A 14679-nucleotide genomic window follows, 5' to 3' on the forward strand; every position below is an offset into this window, starting at 1 on the left:
CTTGTGTTCCTTCTCTCGCTGTGTCTCTCTGTCAAATAAATAAATAAAATCTTTAAAAAATATTAATAAAGTTTTCAGAAATTCTATATCTCTCCTTTTTACAACACCTAGCAGGAATGTGGGCAAAGAGAAGGTGGTTAATAGATAACGTTGCCCTTAGAGAAAAGTAACACAATAAAATATAACTCTGGGTGACCTGCTGTTGCTCCACATAAGTGCAAACACGACACTCTCTACAAGTGCTATTAATGAGACCAGGGAGACTGAACAAGGGCCATTATTGCTGCTGGTCAAGCATAGTGAGCCTGCCATTTAATTTTTAGCTCCTATTTCCAAAATAACACTGAAACTCCTTTCAGAGACAAGGAGCTGTAAAATGGGTGTCCCAGCCTTAGCTCGTGCCACTGCTCTGCCTTCAAGGACCAACAGGGCATCTTGAGCAGCTTTCTCTCCCTCTCTTTAAGGATATATCACTTCCCTACCTGTTTCTTGTATTTTTTTCTAGACGGTAATAAGTGAAAAATATGATCAGTGAGATGGTATGTTAATGTAAAGTACTAACAAATACATATATGTATTGCAGTATTTGGCTTTAAAAATTAGAAAAAGCTTTCCTTTAATAATAGCCAACACATACATATTGAGTCCTAATATGTGCTAAGATCATATAACATCTTACTTGTTTTTCTGGGTTCTTCTCTCTTCCTTCTCTGCTTTTTCTCAGTCTCTATTTTTACTTCTCTAAAAATCATTCCGAAGAGGGGCGCCTGGGTGGCTTAGTCGTTAAGCGTCTGCCTTTGGCTCAGGTCATGATCCTGGGGTCCTGGGATCGAGCCCCGCATCGGGCTCCCTGCTCCGCGCGGAGCCTGCTTCTCCCTCTCCCACTCCACCTGCCTGTGTTCCCTCTCTCGCTGTGTCTCTGTCAAATAAATAAAATCTTTAAAAAAAAATAAATAAAATAAAATAAAAATCATTCCGAAGAACCAAATGATCTGAGAATGCCTGCTATTGGTTTTCAAAGTCATCTGCCATCTTTGCTGGCTCTTCATTTTTTCTATCTCCTCATTTTGCACTGTCTCAGAACTAGTCTGAGCTTCCAGGTCAATTTGAGATAGAAAGACAGTGTCTTAGGACAAGATCTATCCAAGGAAGGAATTTAGGCCACAAGGAGCCTCTGGGTGTCCTCCATGTTTGCTCATCCCCCGGGAGAAGCACAGCTCTGGCTATCAAAGCTGTCCCCAAAGTTTTGCTAGTTAGTCTAGTCTTTGCTAGCATGTCCAGTTAGTAGACTAGTTAACTGGCATGTCTACCTCAGTGGTTGAAAAAAATCAGAGCTTAAGACCTTTATACTTTACCCATAAAGACACCCAGATAATCATGCTTCTCTTGTTGACCAGCAAGCTCAGTACACAGACACATTTTTATAAGTATAACTTTTGGCCAAACTGTTTGCTTTCCTGGGAAACTAGAGCACAGTTGAGGGGGCAAACATTTGCAAAGTTTATAGAGAAGAGCTTATCCTGAGGCTGAAACATGATTTCAAAGCCTGAAAGCCAAACATTAATCTATGACATGGATTTCTCACATGGCAACCTCAAGTTTAAGATCAACAGTTGGTAATATTTAGTGAAGGCCTAGCTTTGTACTGGTCTGCAGTTAAGAATAACTCTTGTCAAAGAGTTTTAAAAACACACACACGAGGGAAATATGGAGATGTATGGGCAAGTATGCAGAGTATTTGAAGATATGGCAACAAGGTTTAAAACATAATTGGGATCCCAAACACAAAGCTCTTCAGAGCTTATCGAGTAATGTAAATGTGTAAATGGGGGATGAGAGCAGGGAGAGATAGGGCCTGGAGCAAAGTGGAGAACATGCTTTGCTGCAAGTCTTTGACTTCCAATTGTTTCAAATATGTATTTTGAGACATGTCCATAAACTTCAATGTCCTGTGGACCACAGCCCGAGACCCCTGATTCTGATATGATGCCAGAACATTTATTTCTCTATTGCTCTTGCTGACACTAAATCTCATCATCATGAGTGTCATCCAATTAGGAATAGTTTATTAACACTTGCTGACCTCAGTAATTTGGGCAGAGGGTGGAGGAGGCTGCAAAACGATGCCATCCATTCATGTGCACCATCATAGAAGGTGCAAATCCCTGCCCTCCAGAGGCTAAGGGACAATGAGAGGAAATAAAGTGTGTAAATAAAGGGCCAGATTATAAAGCAATGCCAAGAAGATTGGTACAGACAATCCACATCACAGGGTGTCAAAATGGTAGAGGTCTGTCCAGATACGGTCAACTGGAAAAGTGTTACAAAATATTTGGAATTTTCACTATGCTTGAAGAAAAGGTAGGACCTTGAGATACAGAGATGGAGTAGTGTAAGGTCAGTCTTTTCACTTACGATTAAAAAAAGTTTATCTTCAAAAATTAAAATTACAAATTGACATCCATGCTGCCTCCAAAATCTAACTAAGTCCATCTGTGGAGCTTGATAAAGATGACAAAGAGAGACTTTGAAAAAGTCTAGAATGGAATCTGGAGATGGGCTGTAGAAGCACAAATGATCCAGACCAAAGAAAATCAACACAAAGGCTGGGTGGATAACTCCTGCCCTTCATTGTGACATCTGCCAGAGTCCATACACCACTCCCCAATTCTGATCTATAGTGACAGTACTAACAGCTTGGATAAATCCTTCAAAGGAGCATATAAGTTAATCCAGAAAAAAATTGGCTTGTCAAAAATATTTGTGTCAGTCCAGCACTTTCAGACCCTTACTAATAAAATTTTTCCAACTCCATTTGCTGTGCAAGATCCCATAATTAACCTTCCAACAGTGATTCATTTTGGTTGGAATTAAAAACCTTTGCAAAAATAAATACAATTTCTTGTATAGCTATCATCTGAGGACATCTAAATTATTCACAAGCAAATCCTGTCTTCATTATCGTATCCATTTGAGTTCTTGGGTTGCAAGCAATCAAAACCAGATTGAGCTAATTTAAGTAAAAATGGAGTTTATTGAATGACTCACAGAATGGGAAACAAGATTAAAGAAACAGATTTCATGAGGGAGTAACAGCTAAATGTTAGTCTTTCTGGAGTAATACTCATGAGTGAATGAATGAATGAATGCTAACTGTTTTCCAGCTCTTCCTAACCTTCAGACCCCAAGGGAAGAGTGTGATTGAACTTGAGATCACAAGCCCACTCCATGGCAGGTGAATGAGAGACATCTTGGACACCAGGCTGACCAGCATTATATCTAACAGAAGGGGTATTGTTTTCCAAAGGAAAATTGAGGTGTGATTTCAAAGGAGTAGAGGATGGATCCTTGATATTCAAAAACAATGGAGCACCATATATAAATGTACCATCACCATAACTATTGTGCCTATATTGCCCAAGGAAAAAGGTAATATTTTTGAGTGTTAAATCAGTTGTAGCAATGTTGTGTTCACATATCACCTGAAAACCACCTGGCTCTTGGCCATTAGCCCTGCCTTAACTTATGGCAATGTAAAATAGGAAGACGGATGCTGCTTACAAACATTAGTGTATCTTCCTAGCATCCAAAGGATCATTTGGGTAAATTTTAAAGAGCAGGTAAGAGAAAGAACATGCTCTTGCTGATACTTATGACCCTGGGTTTGAGGGAAATCAGTATCTTTTGAAAATTTTTCTTTATGCTTCTCAGATTCCTGTTGATTTTAGACTCATGTCATCTATCATTTTTTACTTTAATCTCTCTATACCAGAAGATCTAGTATGTTATATTCAGTTTATTAAAAAGGAGATAATTGGGGCATCTGGGTGGCTCAGTAGGTTAAGCGTCTGTCTCTGTCTCAGACTATGATCTCAGGATCCTGGGATTGAGGTACCCCCTTCCCCCTACCACCACCGCAACCTCCATGCTCAGTGGGGAGTCTGCTTCTCCCTCTTCCTTTGCCCCTCCCCCCACTTGTGCTCTCTCTCTTTCTTAAATAAATAAAATCTTTTTTAAAAGACAGGAGATAATTATATTTAAGCATAAAAATCAGAAAAATCAAAAAAAAAAAAAAAAAAGAAAGAAAAAACCAAACAACCCAGAATGATCATCCTAGCAGGGTGGTGATTTCCTTCCCCACAAAAGTTGTCAAGAAAAGATAACTATTGGCCATGGGAATGGCATCCTGCTTTGTGTCACTAATAGCTAGATCTTATAACCAATGATAAGAATTGTACTTCTAAATCTATTTAATACCAATATGGAATCTCAAGCACAACCAGACAGTTGTATAAAAGGAATATATTACCATTTTCACCCAGAAATTGCTTAAATCTTAACACCTAAAGAGGCTAAATTGAATTTATTTATGAAAAATTATAACTAATGGAAAGTATAATGTTTTTCCAGCAAGACAGGGTATTCTTTTGAGCCAGGCTTCTAGAGCAGTTGAAGCAAGTAATTCTAGTCAAAGCAAGGATTTTTTTTTAAAGATTTTATTTATTTATTTGACAGAGAGAGCAGGAGAACACAGGCAGGGAGACTGGGAGAAGCAGGACCCCCGCTGAGCAGGGAGCCCCTTTTGGGCTTGATCCCAGGACCCTGGGATCATGACTTGAGCCAAAGGTAGTCGCTTAACCGACTGAGCCACCCAAGCGCCCCAAGGATTTTTAAATGGAAAATTACTTTTTTTTTTTTTCAGAGAGAGAAGGAGAGAGAGATCGGGGGGGGGGGGGGGAGGCCAGAGGGAGACAGAGAGAATCTCAAGCAGGCTCCACACTCAGCATGGAGCCTGATTGCAGGGCTTGATCTCAAGCCCCTGAAATCATGACCTGAGCTGAAATTAAGACTCAGATGCTTAACTGACTGAACCACCCAGGCGCCCCTAAAATTACTTCATTGTTAATGATATTTCTAAGTTCTATACTTTGATGTAATAGAAGAGCATGATAGCATATTAAAGCATACTATCAATTGCACTGAAGCAGACATTATCCAAGACAGCAAAAATTGGGAGCATAAAAACTTTATGAGGCTATCAAAGAGGAAAGAAAAGCTCATAAAATCTCATAAAACTCTAAATGTAATAATTAGTGATAAAGTATCTTTTAACATGTAAAATTAAAATCCTTTCTAAATAAACTAAAATGCTGCTAAAATAATAGCAATTAAAATTCACATATATACATTATTATCAAACTGGTACTTCTGGAGTTGAAGCTCTTCAGAGGATTGTAGATCCCTAATCATTTTTTAAAGTGCTTAATGAATGCAAACAATCTAAAACTTCCTGTCAATAAGAACTGATTAAGTAAATCCTGATGCATGCATTCAATGACATACCACGCAGCCATAAAAAAGAATGAAGGACACTATCAAGTCCTGATAGAGAAATCAAGGTCTCTATCAATTTACATTAGCCGCCATTTGAGGAAAGAGAGAAGTAAATAAGAGAATGTTTGCACATTTGCTGCCATGTGCATTGAATATCTCTGAAGGATGCATTAGAAACTGGTACTAAACTGGTTGCTTCTAAAGAGATCCAGGGAGCTGAGGCCAGTACTAAAGGGAGGTTTTTACTCAGCATCCTTTATTTTTTCTCTTACATTACCACAATGTGAATGTACTACCTATTCCTTATATAAAGAAAATGAATGTTTAAATTCTTCAAGTCATTAAATTGCTTTAAAAACAGACAAAGTTATGGTATACCAAATCCAGAACTACCTGATAGCACTATCAAAAGAAATTTTGTCGGTTTGGTAGAGTACCTTCATAGGAAAAATGAGGATTGGTCTCAACCTTCACTAACACCCTATTGTTCCTTCTTTGGGCCTCTATTAGGAACATAAAACCCTTGGGGCGCCTGGGTGGCTCAGTCGTTGGGTGTCTGCCTTCGGCTTAGGTCATGATCCCAGGGTCCTGGGATTGAGCCCCGCATCGGGCTCTCTGCTCAGCGGGAAGCCTGCTTGAACCTTTCCCACTCCCCCTGCTTGTGTTCCCTCTCTCACTGTGTCTCTCTCTGTCAAATAAATAAATAAATAATATTTAAAAAAAAAAAGGAACATAAAACCCTCGATTACCAGGTGGCAACAGGTAAATCCATTCTTTTTTTTTTTTTTTTAAAGATTTTATTTATTTGTTTGACAAAGAGAGACACAGCGAGAGAGGGAACACAAGCAGGGGGAGTGAGAGAGAGAGAAGCAGGCTTCCCATGGAGCAGGGAGCCCGATGTGGGGCTCGATCCCAGGACCCTGGGATCATGACCTGAGCCGAAGGCAGACGCTTAACGACTGAGCCACCCAGGCGCCCCCAGGTAAATCCATTCTTACTGAGCAGTCTACAGGACCACCGGAGGATAAACTTCCTCATTATTCTTTCTGGCAGAAGACAGACCAAAGCAATGTGCACACAATAGAAGCAGATATATAAGATAGAGCATTCCTAATTTTTTATAATTCAACCTAAAACTTCTGTTCTGAGTCCCCCCTCTGCCATAGTGTAATATTCCCCCTTTCTTTCCCAAGAATGGCATCTAAGGTCTAGAAAACTTTCACTGTGCCAAAGGACTAGGGCAGGGGAGGAAGGTGGCATCTGATTGTGTGTGAAGGCATCTGTTCCCCCATCACTGTCTATCCCTCCTGTCTAGGAGGGTCTCCAACAACCCCAAATAAATCAGGCTCATCACTTTCCCTCTGGCTCTCCCATTCACCTTCCTTGGTGCTTAAAGAATCTCTTTTTCTGTCCTGGGAGAAGGAATCCTTGCTGTGACTCATGCTGTTTTCTACCAGATCTTCTGTCTGTCTGCTGTCCTTTCTATTCCCCTTCTGGTTTGCTAAAACTCAAATGCCAAGAATATATTTCTTTTTTTCTCTTTGAATTTTTATTCCTTGCATGAGAATCTTATGTTTTTGGTTTTGTTTTTAGAATATATACTCTAATTTTTTCCAACTTTTTTTGAGATTCTTTTTTTATTATTGAATTATAACTGACATATAATGTACAACATAGTGATTCAATAATTCTATACATTACTCAATGCTCACCATGATTTGTACAGTTAGCACCCGTTACCACATGACGTTATTGCAATATTATTGATCATATATCCTATGCTGTACTTTTCATCTGCACAACTTATTTATTTTATAACTGGAAGTTCGTACCTCTTAACAACTTTCACCTATTTTGCCCATTCCCCCCAACCCCTCCCCTCTGGCAACTACCAGTCTGTTTCTGTTTTTTGTTTATTTGTTGTTTGTTCATTATTTTTTAGATTCTACATATAAGGGAAATCATATGGTATTTATCTTTCTCTCTCTGACTTATTTCACTTAGCATAATACCTCCTAGATCCACCCATGTTGTCACAAGTGGCAAGATCTCATTCATTTTTATGGATGAATAATATTCCATTTCATATATTTATATATATCACATCTTATTTATCCATTCATCTGTCAGTGGACACGAGCTGTTTCCATATCTTGGCTATTGTAAATAATACTGCAATGAACATAGGGGTGCATATACTTTTCAAATTAGTGTTTTTGTTCTCTTTGTGTAAATACCCAGTAGTAGAATTACGGGGCTGTATGTTATTTCTATTTTTCATTTTTTGAGGAACCTCCATACTGTTTTCCAGAGTAGTTGCACGAATTTCAATTCCTACCAACAGTGCACGAGGGTTTCCTTTTATCCCCATCCTTGGCAACACTTGTTTTTTCTTGTCTTTTTGATACTAACCATTCTGACAGGTATGAGGTGATATCTCACTATGGCTTCAATTTGCATTTCCCTGATGATGAGTGATATTGAGCATCTTTTTATGTGTCTATTGGCCATCTGGATGTCTTCTTTGGAGAAATGTCTGTTCAGGTCCTCTGTCCATTTTTTAATTGGATTTTTTTAGTGTTGAGTTGTATAAGTTCTTTATATGTTATGGATATACACTCCTTATCAGATAGTAATTCGAAACTATCTTCTGTTATTCAGTAGGTTACCTTTTTATTTTATTAATGATTTCCTTCATTGTGCAAAAACTATTTATTTTGGTGTAGTCCCAATTGTTTATTTTTGCTTTTGTTTCCCTTGCCTGAGGAGACATATCTAGAAAAATATTGCTAAAGTTGATGTCCAAGAGATTATTGCCTGGTGTTTTCTTTTAGGAGTTTTATGGTTTCACATCTTACATTTAGGTCTTTGTGCATGATCAGCCTGAGCACTCAACAAAGGGGAAGTGCAAAGGAAAGAAAAGACAAAGAAAAGAAAACTTTGGTTAATATTTCATAATATTATACAATCATATACAAATGCCAGAAGATGGAAAAGTCTTTGAGAATGAATTTGAATATGAGTATAATAAGAAAAGTTAGAAGAAAATTGAAAACTTTACCTATCAGTGATGTCTACTAACTTTTTTCTTGTCTTTTTTCTTTCTACTTTGTTGTTGCTGTTGTTGTAGCCCAGAATATCTGAATGCTGAACACTTCCTGGCAGATCATTTGGAAAACCTTCGCTTTCCAACTTATATATTTTGGTTGTCCTAAATTTTTTTTCTCCAGTCCAGCATCCAGTGCGGCTCAAACTTGCTTGGATTCTCATGGAAAGGAGAGGGTTCTAGCTTGACTATGACCCTAACAGGCATCTGAGAACAAATTAAATCTAAACATCAGCTATAAAGAAAAGGATCCTAATCCAAAATCCTAAGAGCTTCAGAGTGGATACAGTTCGGTCCCTTGTTCCAAGTCCTAAGAAGGTGAGGGCTCCGCCTCATGTGCGTAAGGCCACACCCAGCTTCCTTCTCTGGCAACACTCTTGAGCACTACCTGGGACTCTCTATGGGTAGAGGCTTCAAGCACACAACATTCTTGCTCAGGATGAGTCAAACTGAGAGTTCATTACATGAGCAATAAAATCTTAAGATTTAGGAGGGACACTGGTGTTTAGTTGGAAGCAGAAGTATACAGAATGTGGGCTCTGGAACTGGGTCCAAATCCTGGCTCTACCATGTGCCAGCTGTGTGAACTTGAGTAAGTGACTGAACCTCTCTGTGCCTTATTTGACATATCTGTAAAAGAAGGATAATAATAGAACTTTTTTAGTAGGGTTTTTATGAGGATTACATGAGAAAATATTGAGAGAAGGCTTTATATGGTGCTTCACCCAGAATGCCTCGGTAAATGCCAATCCTGATTTTTTTATTTAATTGCATGGTCAAATCCCTGCTATGACATTCCTAAGAAATGGTGCAAATCACCCTAAAAAGTGGTAAGTGAGAAGACAGGAGAATGATGCCAAGAGTGTGAAAAAAGAGAAAGAGGGGGCTGAGCAATGTCTTTTAACAACTGGCATTCCAGCTAATCAGTAGGAGTGGCCCTCCTTGACCCATAGCACTGGAGAGTCTCACATTCCCTCCCTCAGCACGTCACATAGAGATCCTATTAAGTCTGCTCAGGGTAGGAACTATTAATTTTTGTACCCTCAGAGCCTAGCACATAGTATGTGCTCAATAAATAAGTGTTGGACTGAGCTAATTATCTTGTTTTTCCTCTACAGCGTCACAGCACTGCCCTAAACGTGGGGGAAAAAAATAGACAATGATGAAGGGCAGGAACCGGGGAATGTTCTTTCTCCTTTCCTAGTCCTGACAAGAGCCTCCAGTCAGTACATCTCAAAGCTGTGCCCCGCCCATCTCCATGCAGGCTGGCAGACGATCAGATGGGCAGAGCCCTCCAGGTCCTTCTGTCATCTGGGCCCTTTCTCCGAGTTTTCCAGAATTCTCCTCAGGAAATGTAGCCTGTTGGCAGAGGCAATCCTCCTTCCCCTTCTCTGTTTTTCCAGAGGGCTTCACTCATGCTCAAATCTTCCTCTCATCCTTAAGACTCTAAGGAAACCAAAAACAGTGCTTTCTTCAAAAGGCAGAGCTGATGCCTGAGGTGTTGCTAAGAGTTCCACACTAGATATAAAATAGCTATGACTCTTATATAATTACAAATTTAATGATACATAAAATTCATTATTTAAAGTAAGAAAAGTGGTTTTGAAAGTCTTTGAATCTTGCTCACAGGGTAAAATAGATATTATGTAGAAAGAAGAGTGTGACAACAGGCACAATGGGAGTTAACAGGTATTATCACTCACTCCTACAGGATTTTTAACTTTTCTTCTTGCCCTTGCAATCCAGAGCCTTCCTCTACTTCACACAAACCTCCCTTGGAAACTTGGTGTTTGCACACTGCCAGGTGATACCTTGCAACCTGACCCCAAGTCCAATAATAGTCATGGAGAGAAACTGTGCCAAAACATATGAATCATAATCAATTTAAGAAACATAACATAGGGCGCCTGGGTGGCTCAGTCGTTAAGCGTCTGCCTTTGGCTCAGGTCATGATCCCAGGGTCCTGGGATCAAGTCCCACATCAGGCTCCCTGCCCGGCAGGAAGCCTGTTTCTCCCTCTCCCACTCTCCCTGCTTGTGTTCCTGCTCTCTCTGTCTCTGTCAAATAAATAAATAAAATCTTTAAAAAAAAAAAAAAAGAAACATAACATATATCCACCTACTTATTAACTGATATCTTACACCTTACCTGAGAAGCAACTTATGAGAACATGGAGAGATTTTGAAGGGACATCTTGGATGCATAGGTTCATAACTGGCATTGCCCATGGTTGTGAATGGATCCTGACAGCTTAGGCAGTCATGGGTCCACTGTCAACATTTATTCATTCAACAAACATCAGCACTATTTGAGCCAAGACCTAAAGGAAGTATGAGGGTGAGTCATGCAGGTATGTGCAGGCAGAGGAGGTGGGGTATCTGAGGCAGAAGTAGGTCGGCATAGCCCACCATCACCCCCCACCCAAGACCCTTCCTCCAGCAATTCAAAGTTTCAAGACAGTGAAGAATTCCACTTCTCTCCATACCAAGAGTGAGTCTCCAGCAAGAACTTAACTCACTCTCCTAATAACTGAAGCAAGAGTTTACTCTCTCCTCAAGTTAAAATCCAGCCAGTCCCTACAAGGGTGGCTCATGGATTCACAAAAAGAGAAAAATGGAAAAATTAAGAACACAGAGCAGGTAGAAAAGGTGGAGGAGAAAGAAAAAAGGCAGAAGAGGAATACCCACATGGAACAGACCCACAATACGAAACCTAGGATCTCAGAGCTTATATCTCATCATGAGCCAACATGAATGCATATTCTGGACACAGTGCAAATGTTACTATGGTATCTCAAGAGGCAAAAGAAGCAAGACTAAGAGTCTTTGAATTAACAGTGTGTGAACCTGTAGGGGTGCCAGGGTGGCTCAGTCGGTTAAGCATCAGCCTTCTGCTCAGGTCATGATCCCGGGGTCCTGGGATCGAACCCTGTGTTGGGCTCCCTGCTCAGTGGGGAGTCTACTTCTCCCTTTCCCTCTGCCCCTCCCCCCGCTCCTGCTCTCTCTGTCTCTCTCTCAAATAAATAAAATCTTTTAAAACAACAACGTGTGAACATATAAAACACAGCACCACACAAACATAAGACCCAAGCGCATTGTTTCAACACTAATCCTTATAATGATTAAAGCAATCACATCTTTGATATCTATCTGTGTAAACTAAGGCAAGCAATTTTGCCTGAGTACCAATAATTTTATCTCTACAAAAATGCATTTGATGAAATGATGGTTACCTGGTTAAAAAGAGTTCATTCATTTCTGTGAATTATCAGGAAAATAAATATTTTCATTCTTAAGCTCTTTTAAAAAAAACCTGCAATTAAAAAGCCTTTCTCACCCCAAAAATAAATAAATAAAATAAAAAGCCTTTCCCTCTGATCTATTTTTATATGTATTTCTGTGTTTCATGGTATTTATATCCCATGAATTATTTTATTTCGAATATGCCAAATAAAGCCATTTCTTTACCATATTTCTAATGTGCAAAAAGCCTTTTCATTGTATCTCGAAAGATCTCTTTCAAAACAGCATCAAGGGTTATTTGAAATTTATAAAAATAAGAAGTTGAATGAGCAAATGTTAACGTTTTTGTTAGTAAGGTCTTTCTAGGACACTTCTATGAAACTTTTTAAATGACTTACACCACAGGCTACTGGCCCTTCAAATACTCTGAATCCCATCCTTAATACCAGGGAGCAGGGATTCTGGGCTCCCAAGCAGTGCTGAGCCCATACAAAGCACTTGATAAATAGGTACTGATTGAGACACCTACTAACCCTCTCTTGTGCTCAACCACCTGGCAAAGAAATGGTTGCACTGGGTTTTCTGACTGAGCTGTGATTTGGCTGAGAAATTCTTATCACTGAAGGGGCTTTACCTGGAAGATGTTACATAAAATAATACTAAGAATTCATCAAAGAACAATTGCTCGTGATTTTTCTCTTGTTATCAATGCAAAAGATTTGCATTAAAAAATTAGGATATTGAATTTAGTGTTTGACCTTGGATTTTTCTGGATACTTTTGTATACAAAGAAAAGAAAATCATTTCTAAGGTATTTTCAAAACATAATAGGCAGCACCAAGTTATATTTAATTACCTAAAGAGGTACTCTATGTGCCAAGAACAAAAATCTAAAATCTAACTCTAAATCTAAATCTAATTATTCAAATTTAAGAATTGACAACAGCCTAGAATACGGCCACTAAAAATAAATAGATAGCCCACTCAGTGGTGTCTAGGTTCCTGGTTAAAAATAGAGGAGTGACTTGTCTTCTCTTGGAAACAAACCACACATAAAAGAAAAAAAATGTATTTACTGCATCTTTAATAAAACTAGAACTATGTCATAATTTTAAAACTTATTTATGAAAGGACTTCAGAGCGCAGCAAAAACTGATTTGGTGGAGGGAAGGGAGGTGTAGTGGGGATTGCTATGTGTTCACAAGACTCATTTCCTTTTCCTGCTTAGCAGACAGCCAGACTACATTTCCCAGCCTCCCTTGCAGTTAGCTTCAGCATGCCCCTGAGTTTTGACTCATAGCATATGAGAGAGAATGTGTCACTTCTGAATAAAGTGTTTAAAAAGAGTGTGTGCCTGTTTACTCTCTTTTCCCCATAGCGAGTATCCTTGGGCTTGGGAACCAAAAGGAGGGAGTAGAAATGGCCAGATTACTTGATGGGGAAATTTTATTTTCCTGCCCAAATCTTGAGATCAAAGGATTTGGTAGTCTTAATGCTCAAGGGAGAAATTCTTCTACCAAAGAATGAAGCTTCGGCTCTGTTATGTTAGAAGCTGACACTATGCCACGACCATTCTGGGTTCTTCACACAATTAATCCAGCAAGCAGAGGAAAGAGTCTCTGTACTGGCAAACTGACCAGGAGACATGGATGCTGTGACTCAATCAAGAGATGTAAGGAATGCTAAGTCTGCAACCCAGGGGGTTGGCTGGGCACCTCTTAACACCTCCTGGCCAAATACGTCTGGTCAATGAAAAACTGAGTTAGTACAATAAAGACAAAACAACCAAGGTCTCAGACCCCACACAACTGAAAGTTTGAGTCATCCTGCTAGGTAAAAGACCCTACACAAGCTAGATGTCAGAGAAAACAGGGAAACATAGAATATGGTTGCTCTTCAACCCTAAACTGCCATGCTCTGCCACCCTTCTCTTATGCCTTTGGACCTCTGCACATGCTGGCTTGTGGCAAAAGCTTTTAATGCTCACTAAATATCCATGTGCCCCCCTACATTGACTTACCAGTATCCTACCTAATCTAACTTTACGAACTTGCTATACAATTAAGTGGGTAGCACTTCTTTCAAATTTTCTCTACTGTAGTTTTTACCTGAATTCAATTTATTGCATCAACAAGTTAAGTAAGAAAGAACCATATAATCATCTTATTAGTGACTGAAAAAAGAGCCTTGAAAATATTTATGCCTTTTGACCCAGTCTACTTCTAAGAATTCATGGAATCTATGGAAATTATAAATAAAGACAAAAAGTGTACACAGCAAGATACTCATCGAAGTATTATATTTAACTGTCAAAATCGCAAACACCTAAATATCAACCAGTGGACAAATGGTACGTAAGTTATGAAAATTTCACATGGCAGAATATTATGCAGTCACTAGAAGTATATTTGCAAAGAAATATTAATGCCATGGGGGAAATGGTTATACTTAAGTTAGTAGAAAAAACTATATATGGCACAGTCTATAATAGATAACATTTTATAAAAGCTAACTCCACCTGTTGGGATTGCTGGTTTTCAATGAGTGCTATGGTCTGGATGTTTGTCTCACCCACATCCCAAATTCATATGTTGACATTCTAATGCCCAGTGCGATGGTGTTAGGAGGTGAGGCCCCTGGGAGGTGACTAGGTCATGAGCGGGGAGCCTTCCTAAATTGGATTAGTGCCCTTAGACCCTTGAAATCTCCCGAGTCCCTTCTGCCATGTGAGGACATAGTGAAAAGGAACCAAGAAGCCTTCACCAAATACTGAATCTGCCGGTTACCTTGACCCTGGACTTCCCAACTGCCAGAACCGTGAAATAAACGTTTGTTGTTTACAAGCCTCCCCGCCTGTGATATTTTGTTATGGCAGCCTGAACAGACTAAGACAATAAGCATGAGCCTATGCTACTTGTATAAATCTGGTATAAAAAAAAATGTTTAAGGGTTCTATCATATATGATTTTTATTTCAGGCTTCCAACCCCGCCACAGA

The sequence above is a fragment of the Neomonachus schauinslandi genome, chromosome 13, assembly GCF_002201575.2.
Source record: "Neomonachus schauinslandi chromosome 13, ASM220157v2, whole genome shotgun sequence".
Taxonomy (NCBI): domain Eukaryota; kingdom Metazoa; phylum Chordata; class Mammalia; order Carnivora; family Phocidae; genus Neomonachus; species Neomonachus schauinslandi.